Source organism: Asterias rubens, chromosome 18 (genome assembly GCF_902459465.1).
Source record: "Asterias rubens chromosome 18, eAstRub1.3, whole genome shotgun sequence".
NCBI lineage: Eukaryota > Metazoa > Echinodermata > Asteroidea > Forcipulatida > Asteriidae > Asterias > Asterias rubens.
In genome coordinates, this window is record NC_047079.1 from 12,845,135 (window position 1) to 12,860,523 (window position 15,389).

At 38.6% G+C, this 15,389-nt stretch overlaps 1 pseudogene; it reads left to right on the forward strand.

Annotated features, from left to right (window-relative positions):
* Window positions 1-547: 547 nt before the first annotated feature.
* Window positions 548-14,632, forward strand: LOC117302441 (annotated as a pseudogene).
* Window positions 14,633-15,389: the final 757 nt, after the last annotated feature.

Below are 15,389 nucleotides of genomic sequence, written 5' to 3' on the forward strand. Positions count from 1 at the left end.
CTGCTGCTGGTGCAGCGCGTTTAAATACTGCTGTATTTCCATTGAAGTGCTCATCAGTCTACTTCGGGTTTGATTGACAATCGATGAGCAGCCAATCATAGATACGTGTTAAAGTCGCTGATTTATTGCAGTGACTTACTCTACCATTGGTTTGAACGAGGCTGTATGTTACAATAGTGGATCAATACCGTGCTAAAGTCACTGATTTATGGCAGTGACTTACTGTACCATTGGTTTGAATGATACTGTATGTTGAAATGGATACCAATGGTGTAAAACTCTACACTACATTGTGGATGTGTTAAAGTCACTGATTGAAAGCAGTGACTTACTTTATCATTGGTTTGAATGAGACTGTATGTTGAATGGATACCAATGGTAAGTCAGTGATTGAAAGCAGTGACTTACTCTATCATTGGTTTGAATGAGACTGTATGTTGAATGGATACCAATGGTAAGTCACTGATTGAAAGCAGTGACTTACTCTATCATTGGTTTGAATGAGACTGTGTGTTGAATGGATACCAATGGTGAGTCAGTGATTGAAAGCAGTGACTTACTCTATCATTGGTTCGTATGAGGCTGTATGTTACCAATGGAGCTCAATGTGTACATGCTTTAATGGTATGGTATTTTTACATGTATATCCGCCCTACTGGGTTGCACTGTGTGATTGCTTCCTGAAGTTCCTGGCCGTTTTCCTTCTATTTCCGCTCAATTGATGTATTTCCCTGATGATTGTGAGTTAAAGTGCAAGTTTATTATCAAAGAAAGAACTGTGTACGCAATATATATACTGTTCAGATGGATCTCTTTCGTGCTTCCACTCTTTTGAAGTATATGTTTACTAACACTAACTCAGTGTGTGTTTTTCCGAAATCGAAATGCAATGACAATGTATTTATAGTAGAGTGCGCCACCAACAGAGCAACTCTAAAGGCACTGGACACCATAGGTAATTACTCAACAGAATTGCTAGCATAAAGACTTACTTGGTAATGAGCAATGGAGAGATGTTAATAGTATAAAACATTGTTAGAAACGGCTCTCTCTGAAGAAACCTAGTTTTTGAGAAAGAAGTATTTTCTCGAGTTGTTAAGGTCTCAAACTGAAGGCATCTGAAAGCACACAACTTGTGCGACGGGGGTGATTTTCCCATTTTTCTCTCGCAATTCGACGACCAATTGAACTCAAATTAATGTTCACGGGTTTGTTAATTTAAGAATATGTTGAGATACACCAAGTGGAAAGACTCACTAGTGCTTGAAAGTTACATATTAATGTGTCCTGCCTTTGCCCTTAAAGGGTATTTTTAAACTGATTTTCAAATGTATTATTTGTTTTCTCAGAGTCTACTACCACCGAAACGCACAAAAGCTTTTTTTTTAACAAATCTTTTACAAATCCTCATACAATTATGCTGAAAAACCGTTACAGCAACACAAAGTGTAAAATTGACCGACATAGTATACCACTTTAGTAAAATGCAGAGTTAACCTCGGCACAATACTTTGAAGGAGTCCCATTTTTTGTAAAACTTCACAGTAGATTTAATAATTATTGGTATTAAAATATACAGATGTGAAGTTGATGTTATAGTACAAGTACCGATATAGATAATGGCCATTTGAAATATGAAATTAAAGTTCAAGAACCGATAATTTATTTCCAAGGGTCAAAGGCCAAAGAATGAATGAAATGATACGTTATTGCTGTTCTATAGTTATGGAGTCTGTAATTCAAACTGACTATGACCTCAGTCGGATACAAACAGTGATGATCGGTCTACACTGTTTCATTACCTCTGATTTTGTAACTTTGATTTCAACATGTTGGATTTAAGATGGTTAATTTGGATCTGTATGCTTGACTGCAGGAGACAAAGTAAGTATGCATAAAGTGGTTCTCGCTTGAATAGAGTAGAGCCCCATTTGACTTTTCAACGGATCAAAGTTGAATATGATAATGTATGCAGACTTAGTGATCACATTGTTTCACGCGAGATCTGGTTGTACGAGAGCTCTGTTGTTTTGAGTGTTGTTATCACGTGAATAGAACCCGAGTTTTTGACGCAATGTGCCCTGTTCCATTGTCTTTTTTTTTTATCCCAGGGGTTCTCATTTATTTTCCTCTGTCTCTTGTCTCAATATTTGTACAAACAGTTCTTACATGACAAATACAAAATACAATACCATTAACAATAAAAGCAAGTTAACCTTGGCCTAAGATCAAAAATGAGTCCCATTTCTGATAAAACTTTAAGTTTACTCCATTAGTTAAAAACAAAAAATGTTCCTTTGAATAGTACTTTTTCACCTCTCGATTTAAAACTAAAAGTGATGGGCGTTTCCCGATCATTTTCATTGTATACACATGAAATCTACATATCAACAGGATCAAATTAAACAACTTGCTATTTTTGGTATTACCAAAAAGAAAGACTTCGTTATCCATTGCAAGGGAGAAATTAGTCTGTTTATTTTATCCATGAAAACACTGAGGACCAAAAAGAAATAGTATGGGTGCAGGAACAGAAAAGATGGAAAATGGTCTCTACTTCTTTTTTGCAGAATGTACAGAGATTAGTGTCAGTCTTATTGATTTTAAACAAAAATGAATTAGTGCCCAGGATCCGATGGATTAATATAAATTGAAACCATCTTAGTTTAGTGTCCACAGTACATGAGTAGGGAATGTTAAAAATCAAAGACCACTTCGAAGAATAGAGGTTGATATTAAGTTTGACGTTCCACCTGTCAATAAATTTCCTTTTGACGTTTAGATAGGACTAAAACATGATAGATTCTTTGTGACCACTTTTTGTCCTTTAAAAGGACTTCAAGGTTGAAAGGTGAAAAGGGAAAATTAAGATGCGAGTGTTCTATCAAGATGTCCTTAAAGGACGACTTAATAGCTATTAACACCCCACTATACTCCAGGAAGTTAGTGTGGACACTAAATGTGTTCTTGAAATCTTCAAGAGGGAGAAAATCCCCATTCTCGGCAATAAGATCACAAATAAACTTAAATCCTTTGCTTTCCCAATGTTTATAATAAATACACTTCCCACCAACTTTAATGTTATCATTAAACCAAAGCGTGCTCTTTAATACCTCCACTGTAGTTGTGGGTAAGTGGACCCGAGTAAAATTAGACCACGATTTGAACACATCGAGCCAAACATTATTATAAATTCTTTGCGTACCCATAAATTTTGCTGAGCCACCTTCCAATAATAACCAACGAGTAATGCCAAAAATATGATTACATAAAGTGGACCAGTCTGACGACTGGTTAGCCTTGTACAGTCTACGTAACCAGGTGATTTTTAAAGCGTCTACATACGCACGGACATCAACCATCCGCAACCCACCCAGACCATAATCTTGGAGCATTTGGTTTCTAGCAACCCGGTCGTGTCCTTTCCAAAAGAACATAGTGTTTAATTCTTTGGTCATATTACAGGGTGGGTCGGGGATGGTTAACACAAGGTAAGTAAGTTTAGACAAAAGTTAAGATTTGACAACGGCAATTCTCCCTAGAACGGTTAAGTGTCTCTTAGACCAGTTGAAGATTTGTCCACGAATGGAACAAATAACTCTATTGTAATTTAACAAAACCATGGAATTTAGGTCAGTAGAAAACTCAATACCAAGAATTTTAAAAGAGTGCTCATCCTCAACCCAGTTCACCTTAATCTCTTCACAAAGCTTTTCACCACAACCCTTCTTAGAACCAACCCAAATGGCGTTCGTTTTCTCAATGTTTACTTTCAATCCAGACATACTTGCAAATAGGTCAAAAATTGTAAACGCTGCTTGCAAAGACTTCTCGGTGCCATTCAAAAACAATACCGTATCATCCGCATACTGGGATATTCGAAATTCTGTACCCTCAACCTTAATACCTTCAAGAATTTTGTCATTGCGTACCAACATGGACAAAACTTCTGCACACAAAAGGAACAAGTAAGGCTTAATCCGTCTCCTTGCCTACAACCTCTCCCGATCTGGAATGATTCTGAAAGGAACCATTCACTAAAACTGAAGACGAGGCTTGGTTGTAAAGTACCCGGATCCATTTTGTAACTGAGGGACCGACATTAAATTTATCGAGCACTTTAAAAAAAAAAAATCGTGAGAAATGGAATCGAATGCTTTTTCAAAGTCAATAGAAAGAAGTAAACCCGGAATACTATTAGATTCAGTGAGGTTCAGTAAATCATACATCAACCTAATATTTTCCGCAATAAAACCGTCTGCCATGAATCCTTTCTGACTTTCATGAATGATAAAGGGAAGACAGGATTTCACTCTCTCTGCAATACATGCCGAGGCAATTTTGTAAGATGTGTTCAGCAGCGAAATGGGGCGCCAGTTTTTCAAATACTGCCGAGGTTTGTTCCCTTTTGGCAGGAGAGTAATAATTCCGTATTTCTGAGGGACCGAAAGTTTACCTGAAACATAGGCACCATTTAATGAACGTAAAAGGTACCATGAAAGGTCGGGAGCAAAGAAATTATAAAATTCAAAGCTAAAACCGTCTGAGCCTGGGGACTTCCCCCCTTTCGCCCTTTTTAACACTCGCATTAGTTCTTCATGGGACAGGGGCCCCTCAATGCTATCACGCATGTTGTCAGAAAGAATACTCTTGTCAGCCGCAGCAAAAATAGAATTTAAATCAAAATTATCATCAACTCTCCGAGTAGAATAAAGTTTTTGGTAGAAATTCCTAGCCTCCTGTAAAATGTCATTGGAACTAGTAAGTTTACAATTAGCGTCATTAATAACACATTTCATCGCTTTGTTGACGAAATTACGCTTATCCAAATTTAAAAAATACTTTGAGGGTTTTTCACCACCCTCCATCCAACGAGTATTAGACCTAATTAGAACACCCTCCATCTTAGCTTTACGGAGAGCAACAAGATCGGTCTGCTTAGCATTTAAAAGATCAACCGACTCAAGATCACCCTCCGAAACTTTAACAGAAAAAAACACTAATCTCTTTCTCAAGCATGGACTCTGCTTTTCTGGTTTCTTTTGTCTTCCGAGCGGAATAGGAGATCGTCTTGGATCTAATTTTCATCAATAACATTTAAAAAATAACTTGATCATTAATAACAAAGTGAATGTCACGAGGATGCATTTTTCTTAGGCTGGTGCGTAAATAAGGGCAAGCGGCATATTCATCTACCAACTCCCCAATAGTGTCTTTAACTAAATCGGAGTAAGTATTATCAGTCAAAAGCGAATTATTATTCCATTGTCTTTTACTGATAGTTTAACGGCGTACGAACACAACAAATATTACAGCCGATTATTTTTTATCGAAAAACACAGAAGATGAGGGTCGAGAAAGAACACACCTTAATCTCATAACAAAATACCTTGTATTTGTCTATGCATGTATCGCTGTCTTAATATAACAATAAGGTTTATAACTAATAGGCCAATATAGATATCCGTATAGTGATCAAAAGGTCATTAATGAAAATGAATACTCCCATAATCAATAAATGGATATTTTATTTAATAAATGAAAGTTTTTCTTTGCCAATCATTATTTTTTAAGAGTACTCTTGACCAATTTATCCTATTTACAAGGAGTTTCAAAATATGCAAAAGCTAAATCACGAAACCCAAACAAATTGCACTAATGATCTTCGAGTTCTAAGAAGACGAAACTATTCTGATTGTCTTCGAGTAGTGTATAAAGTGTTTGTATAAAATCGTTATAGGTGCGAAGTACTGGAATGACCTGGCTTACGACAGTTTGCAGAAAGCTATTACCAGAGAGCAAACACTCAACACGAATAAAGCTAAGAACGTGGTGTTTTTCGTCGGAGATGGGATGGGTATAACAACCGTGACGGCTGCGAGGATTCTCACGGGGCAACTGGAAGGAGATCACAGGGAAGAAACAGACCTCGAATGTGATAAATTCCCTAGTGTAGCTTTGTCAAAGGTAACATTAATTATTACGTCTCGAACCTACACACTGAAACAACTACTGCAGGAGATCTTCATCGTTTTAAAAAACCTCCCCACTTAAAGCAGGCCTGGGGTCGATTTCACAAAGAGTTAGGACTAGTCCTAGGCGATATTAAAAACGTAGTCCAAAGTTAGGACGAGTAACTCGTCCTAAGTCGAGATAAGACTAGTCCTAGACTAATCCACCCACTGGTTTATATACATGAAACGCCCTTACTACTACTTTTTAAACTGCAATGCAGGAGTAACTCACTAGTAATCGTGCAATGTTCATGCAAACAAATTGCACTCGTCGAAGCCCACACTCTCATAATGGTGCCGCATCGAAACAAGCCAAGTCATGTCACGGTAAAGTAATAAGCAAATGTTATTTATGATTACAATACTATTGTTTAACTATTGTGCGGAAAGTTGCCGGTTGTGGTGTTTTTAAGAGAATTATTTTGCACCAATGCAGGTATATTGTGGTAATTACTGCAGATTATTTTCGCGCTGACTTTAGGCCAGCCATGGGTGAGTTTTTGGCGGTTGAATTGGACATTGGATAATCACTGGACAATGACTGAAACATCTATTAGCAAGACCGCCAATACGCAGCCCTGTACTTTGATTTGGACATTCAAACAGAAATGCGCCGTACTTTTGACCGAATGAGGGCGCTATCAAGCATATTTGTATCACTGGGATTATTCATTTATCCCAAAACAGTTATTAAAGACTGGAAAACATAGCCACCACATTACAATCATATAAACCAAGGACAATAACACCCTTAAAGGAGCCATAACAACCCGTATCTCAAGCAACATTAACGGCGCAACAAGTGGCTGAACGTTGATCAAAACGGTACAGGACGAATCGTGGGACGGGATTGACGGGGATTGAAGACGGGGATAGACGGGGATTGGTGACGGGGATTGACCTAGAGGCGAGAGGTTACTCTTTGGCGTTATTCACGAGCCTCGAAGTGTGACGTGAGATGTTCAGGCTAGTATATCCCTATAGCCTGAACATCTGACGTCACACTTCGAGGCTCGTGAATGATAACGCCAGAGAGTGGCCTCTAGCGTAGGTAAATCCTTGTCCATCTTCACCTTTCACCTAGATTCATATGCAGATGACCGCTAGTACAAATGCCAAACATCACCTCGGACCAACTAAACACGGAAACAAAATGCTTACGTCACTGCACGTTTATCCAATGAAATCACTGGTTCTGAAAATCAAGAACCTGACCGGAAAATAGTGCCCAGAAGTGATACAAATAGTGGGTGTGCCCGGTAAGCTTCCCTGGGTCGACCCCGTGGTGCTCACTCGGGTGAACCCCTGACAAGAGCTAATCGAACGAACACACTCGCCCTCTCGTGGTGATGGCATGCACCTCAGGTCACCCCCAAGTGACCCACTCCACAAGCAGGGCACTGGGGGGGGGGGCTGACCCGGGTGAGCCCCGTCAAAGCTATTCGAACGTACTATATTGAGTGCGCCCACGTGGTCAAAAGTACGGCGCATAAAATCAGTCTGTGACTATTTCCTGTCCTCTTTCATCCTCTAGACCTACAATACCAGTAGGCAAGTACCGGACTTGGCTGGTACGGCCACTGCTTATTTTAGTGGTGTTAAAACCAAGACAGCAGTGATAGGGCTAGACGATTCTGCTTTTAAAGAAGATTGTAAATCTAGTCTCAATGCTAATGTGGAGTCTGTTATGATATCTGCTCAAAAGTCTGGTAAGTTTAAAAGAACGTCAACATATTCATATAATGTTTTATAACACACCTCTTGCCTTTTCTGTATTCTGGTTGGCTGAAACACGGTCTCGTGGGATGAGCTTAGTCTAGTGATCGGGCGCATGTGTTTCACATTTAAGACCGACACGATTCGGTAACTTGTGTACGTCTATTCCCCCCTTCGGGCCTATAAGTGACCAGAAGAGGTGCCTATTTCCCTTGGCCTTCAGCCTCGGGAAATATGTCCCTCTTCTGGTCACTCAAAGTCCCTCGGGGGTAGACGTACAATTACCTCGTTGCCAGTCAATGTGTGTATAATAAGTATGATTTACTTTCATTTATTTGTTGTCAAGTGGTTTGTAATAATTGTAATCATGTGTTCTTGAAATTGTATCGATCGAATATAATATAGCTAATAAATGCTAGTTATTTACTTAGGTTTTCGTTGCTTTTTGTATGCTTTCTAAAGGCAAGGCAACGGAGTTCGTCAGCACTGCCCGTATGACACACGCTACCCCTGCCGCACTTTACGCACATTCGCCCCATCGAGACTGGGAGTGTGACTCTGATATACCGCAGAAGGAAACTGACATTGGTTGCATTGACATCGCTCAGCAACTCATAACACTCGGACAGGATACACAGGTACAATCTGCAACATTGACACAAACCAGTGTTTGCGTTCACTATTCTGAATGTACCGTTTGATTATTCGCCACCCTCATCAATATCATTGGTTATTTTGGTTTTTGAATCAAAATATCTCACAAACTGACCGGCAATGAAACATGTAGCTGGAAGCATTCGATATAGAACACAATAGATGTTAAATTAGTAAGCACTTACGTGTTACTAGTTCGTTCTTAGCGAGTTGCGTCATATTCACGAAGCACTCGTAACTTCAATCGAGTGCGTAAGTCCTTACTAGTGCTACGTGGGGTGTTTTCGGCTTCGTAGCGTTTTCTTAAGCCCTTTTTCAACATTCCTGGCCAGCATTTTTGAGCGAATTCAGCTTTATGTCAATTACAACAACTTTTAATATATTCTACAATCCTTGCGACATATTCTCAAACTTTCCAAAAAATTTTGAGAATTCACTGACCTATTTTTCCCTACTTTTTCGTAATTTGTTTGTGATTTTGTTATTTTATTTTATCATTAAATAATTATTTATGTTTATTTATTATTTTAGTTAATAGTAATAATAATAGTGGGCATATACAATGCGCGGGTATCCATCTAAATATGGTCATTGCGCAGTGACACAATAAACGGGAAAAAGTTATGAAGTCCTCGTTAGATGAGGCTTGAGGGAAGTTGTGAACAAAGCTAGGAGAAAGTTTAACATGATCCGGCAAGTCGTTCCATAATGAAGGAGCAGCAGAAGTAATTGATCTTTCACCCCATGATGTTTTGGCCAGGGGTTTCCTTAAAAGATGTTTGTTATTAGATCGCATATAGACTGGCGGTTGGAAGTATGGGGTTGGAGTCCTTCTGAGAGATATGGTGATAAAGTGCCTTTTGATATGAGCGATAGACATACACAAGGATCTTGAAGATGATTCTATCCTTAATGGGTAGCCAATGTAGATCTTGTAGGATAGGTGTGATGTGACTCTAGTGTTGCACCGGGTTACAATTCTGACGGCAATATTTTTTTGTTATCGTTCTTTTTAAAGTTTGTTTTATTGTAAAAGTATCTCTCATCGAAATAGTTACACTTGATCAAACCTTGACTTTATAGATGTTTTCAAGATATTTATAGTTCCACAGCATTTAGTTTTCTTTCGGTCACATGAAGTAAAGGATTTATTTCACTAAATGTGTTTTACAATATTATGTTTTGTTTAAGACGAATGGCAAGCAGGTAAAGACAAGACAAACAGCAAGTACGTGTGGAATTTGGAACAATTTAAAGACGTCAATCCACTTGAAACTGACAATCTTTTAGGTGAGTTGTTGCTTCATGTACCAATTTGAACAAGTACAATCTATCGTCTGTATGGCACAGCCAATGTAACCAAGGTATGTCGTTTGGAACATGATTTTGCCTACAACCCTTGCGCCGCATCTATACTGAGCTAAATGTACATGTACGTACATGATGTGGGTTGTGTCACTTATTGGCACGGGCTTTAGGCTAGATGCCGCACGTCGTCATTTACAAACTGCGGTGACATAGACGTAGGCTTCCATAATTGCCGTATAATGAGAGTTAAGTTTTATATTCCAGCAAACCTAATTCGGTTTTACCCCATTACATTATTTTGTTGTGCACTTTTTTATTTGTTTTTATTTTTTATATCACAATATTAAGTACAATCTGTGTCCGTCTTATTAGAGAGGTTTCACGGAGTCGCGGATACGAATACGCATACAGATATCGAACCGTACGCGTTCGCGTCAAGTGAGCTGTGTAGTTTTCTTTTACAAAATTCTAACGAATACCCTCAACTTGAGGCTCAAGAGGGCGCTATTAACCAAATTTACAGTACATAAAAACTCCACAGGCTAAACTGACATGCGTCGCCTAACTTTTTGGTCCATTTCTCTTTTTTTGAAGCATGGTGGAACAATGTCCAACTACATCCATGTATGATACCTCTAAAAGACATGGTGAAAACCTGGTGCATTAAAAAATAAAAATCCGCTCCAAAAACATGAACAAAATATAATCGTTCTTACTTAAGTGTATGACGACAGATTCCCGTTTTGAGCGACTATTCTAACTTGTGTACAACGGTTATACGTCACATCCCCAGGGACCTCAAAAAGTGATGACGTATTATGACGTATCCGTTCACGTAAGAGTATCGGTGACTCTGCGGAACCTTTCTAATAGGGAGCTGTCAACCACGGAAGAAACCTTTGACTATCTAATTTATCTGTAACACGGAACAGTATTTTTAACAACAGAATTTAGTTGAAGAAATCATTCCTTATTTATTTTTGCAAATGCAGTCATAACATAGAAACCAGCAATAAACTTACAATAGAAGTTTATGGCCAGGACTGATTACTAATCCGGGCACAGAGGGGCTTTGTCCAAGTCATCAGGGATTAACAGTCGCCCATCTATTCCTTTGTGTACCAAAAGCTAGGAAGCAGGGGCAAGGAGATCATGAATATGCAGGTTACCAAACCAAGCGGTGTGCATTCATCTGTTGATAATGATGCTCATTACAGCACCGGACGATTCGGCCAGTTTCGGCCTAGCTCTCGGGGGGTTAAATATAAACGTGAACCCTAACCAGGACGATTTAATATAGAAAGTGTTATTTGACAGTTGTATTAACTTTGCTTACCTTTCAGGTTTGTTTGAGCCCAGTCATATGCAATTTGAAGGTAACCGAATGAATGACGTAGGGGGTGAGCCCTCATTGTCTGAGATGGTAGAAAAGGCCATGGAGATACTTCAGAAGGACAAAGACGGGTTCTTCCTTATGGTTGGTTGAGGGTAAGTTATTATTACAACATACAGGTTTCTGGTTTTTGTAGAGTGTTGGTTAATTGGTTTCATGAGCCTTGTCCAAGCCTCTATACGCAAGCACCGGCCAGCTCTGAATTCACGAACTGCATAGATACTATACCGCACGGTACATAACAGTACTTGATACCGAGTCTAGTTGCAGCCTCGTTGTATGAGGTAACACAACCTCGAAAAACCATGCTTCGACCCCACGGTATTAAGTACTGTTATATACCGTGCAGTATAGTAACTATGCAGTTCTTGAATTCATAGTAGCGAGCCGGTGCTTGCGTAAAAGACCTTGGACAAGACTACATGAGCCCTTTGCGTCATTGCTGCTGTTTCACAAGAGGTTATCGTCATAGGCCCTACCTCTTATTTTTGAGGCTTAGAAAATCATTGACCATCTGAAACCTCGTTATATGGAGTATTTACATTGTCTCTTTGATGCCCTTGTCCAGTCACAGATTGTATGTATTTTCATTGTTGATAACAAGACCACGCAGGTTGGCATGGACGGCCGAATAATATAGCAAACATGCAACCGACCTACTAGATTTTGTCACCAAAATAGACTTTTCTGCAAACTTGTAATTTGGTTGTAATCAAACATTTTTAAAAACTAGGGCCATCGTTTGTTATCTTTGTATTCCTAGTTTTCGAATCTTGGTTGACAAAAACTCCGTCTATGATGTTGCTTTATCACGGTGTGGCCATCTTGATTTTACTCCATTTTTCAAACTCATTGTAACAAAACTGAGGCTGGACAAAATAATAGTCTGGTGCCATGTTTGCGCAATGAATATAAACATTCATTACTGTTATGGATACAGGTAACATGACCGAGATGGTGACAGCGTGATTATAGACCTTTATCACGGTGTGGCCATCTTGACTTTATACTCCCATTGTAACCAAACTGAGGCTGGTGCCATGTTTGCGCAATGAATATAAGCATTCATTACTGTTATGGAAACAGGGAACTTGACCGAGATGGTGACAGCGTGATTATAGACCTTTATCACGGTGTGGCCATCTTGACTTTATACTCCATTGTAACCAAACTGAGGCTGGTGCCATGTTTGCGCAATGAATGTTAGCATTCATTACTATTATGGAAACAGGGAACATGACCAAGATGGTGACAGCGTGAAAATTCTTCACGAACAAGACACACTACCAGATTTTTCAGAAAATGTCATTAATTCAAACACAACTAAATCATACTATATTGAATTGATACACCAAGGTGGCCGAATTGACCATGCGCATCATGACGGGTTAGCCTACCACGCCCTGCATGATACCATTGCAATGGATAAGGCTGTAGCCAAGGCGATGTCAATGACCAATGAAATGGAGACTTTATTTATTGTAACTGCCGATCATAGCCATGTACTCTCTATAGGAGGAGCAGCTGATCGTGGTAGTCCAATACTCGGCAGAGGAGGTAAGTTTAATCCACAATTATAACTTTAAAGGCAGTGGACACTATGACTTCTAACAAGCTTAAGCTCAATGAAAATAAAACTGAGTTCATTGTGCTTGGTACTCCCCAAAACCTTAAGAAACTGCCGAAGATCTTTTTGCATATTATGGGTGATACATCGATTGACCCTACTGATTCTGTCAGCAACTTAGGAATACAATTTGATTCGCATATGACAATGAGCAAGCAAGTTTCTAGCCTCTGCCAATCAACAAATTTTCAATTACGTAACTTAAGGAGAATCAAACGGTACCTGGATAAGGATACTCTCCATCATGTTGCCAGAGCTTTAGTCCTCTCTCGTATTGACTATGGCAATCTCCTTTTATTTGGTGCAACGTCATATGAATTGGACATAGTTCAAAGACTACAAACTAGTGCAGCTCGTTTAGTATGTTCCACACCCTTGAGAGAACATATTATTACCCCATCACTTTTAATATCTTTCTAGTGCGCTATGATCTTGATGGAATAGCGCCTTATAAATATTAATTGTTATGTTATGTTATTGTTATTGGTAATTACTCAAAATAATTATTCGCTTAAAACCTTACTTGGTAACGAGTAATGGGGAGCTGTTGATAGTGTAAAACATTGTGAGAAACGGCTCCCTCTGAAGTAACGTAGTTTTCGAGAAAGAAGTAATCTTTCACGAATTTGATTTCGAGACCTCAGACTTAGAGTTTTATGTATCGAAATCAACCATCTAAAAGCACACAACTTCGTGTGACAAGGGTGTTTTTTCTTTCATTATTATCTCGCAAATATGTTATTGTCTTTGACAATTACCAATAGTGCCATTGTCTTTGAACAATTAAAAGCTTTATCTTTCAAAATATCATTTGTATGCAAAATAGTATACGATGAATTTAAAGAGAGACTGTTTCTAACTATTATTATTTATTTACTTCCCTTTTTTCAAAGGGCTATATCTCTCGATAAATCCAATTGTTTGTAGACTGCAGCTTGGTTATGTTTTGAAACAAAAAGTAAACTCCGTTAAGTTACCCGAATTCAGACTGAATTCTGACCAGTAAGTAATGTTAACAAGTTGTGCAAGCTTCTCAGTTTTCTATAAGTGAGTGGTTATTCATCGTCAAGCCATTCATATTTAAATTCTAATTACAACAAAATGGTTTTGCATAAACGTCAAGGTCTGATGAATGACGGTTTGCCATTTACAACACTCTCATATACAAACGGCCCTGGAGGAATTGAGAAGTTAAACAGCTTTAAAAGCACTGGTTCGAGACGGAATCTGACGGATACCAACACAGGTGAAGCTCCAATTGATTACTTTGAGTATTGGTTTGTACCACTCAAGTACACCACTCAGTAAAATTAAATCCGAGTATATGCAGACTTTTTGATTTGTTTTAAATCTTAAACATATGATAACTTGGCAAAGTTACAGGGAAGTTTTTGCAAACACGATTTAGCCAAGGGAAGGTGCCCCTTTGCCATTTCATAGAGTTAATCATTAACTTGTGTAAACAATTATTTTACTGGTATTGTGATAAATATTGTTTTATCATAATTTTATTGTGATAAACAATGTTTTATTATCTGTGTGTGCAGAGGCTGCCGATTTTCACCATTCAGCGCTTGTCCCAATATTGATTCAGAGACTCATGGTGGAGAGGACGTCACTATTTACGCCAATGGACCAATGTCGCATCTTTTTCACGGGGTACATGAACAGCACTACATTGCCCACGTGGTCAGATATGCTTCCGGGTTAAACTGCCACAATGGGGCGCCCTCTACTGGACCAAATTCCATTTTGGCTTTACTGTTGTTTTCTTTCGTACGGAAGTTTATAGATTGAAAAAGAAATTCAATGAATGTATTTTGTCCAGTTTGTAGCAAAGACAGCCAAGATTATAGTGTTTGCAAACAGTAAAACAAACAACCCAAAACATGACATCTGTGAACTTTTTTTACAACCGATTCAATCAGACCGATTTTTTTTTAGTATATATCACTTTTGAATCATACAGTAAAAAAAAAAAAAAAACACACACCAGGCCTAAATGAGAAACTGACTGGATACATTTTAGTTTAGTGTTTGATGAAAACAAATCAAAAAAACAAATTACTTGGACATTTATGAACCTGCGATCTTTATATTAACGTAGCCCTGGTGTTTCCTTGCCTTGTCAATATACTTGTTCGCCGTGGCCAGAGACGTGGCCAGAGACCAGTGACCCGCTCTGTGAAAATGAGTAAAATTTCGCGCAATGCATTAGCGTGCAATGGACGGTTACATGTGGAAGGGGTCGTTGTGGAGAGGTTTTTATTTTGTAACAATGTTTTTTGTTCTACTTCTTTAGGATCTATATTTTCAATGTCAATATTCAGATAGCTTAATTTTAGCCATGAAGCTATAAAAAAAAAACATGATTTTTTTAAGTGAACGTACTTTTGTTTCATGTGTGCCCCTTTTATTTCTACATAGCGCGAAGTATCGCTGATTTGTATTCCTCGCAGTTTTGTCGTTCGGTACTACCTTACGTACATTATGGTATCATCGGAAACCTTTGACCCTCGCCTTTCCTAATATTAGAGGAGATTAAAGCCATGGTTAAAACTAAGGCTGCAAAATTGTTAGACCAACAGAGGGCGTTATTTATAATACTCTGATGTTATTGTGGGCTTAGTGTGTGTGTTCGACCCCCCCCCCCCCCCAGTTTGTAAGTATTATTTAG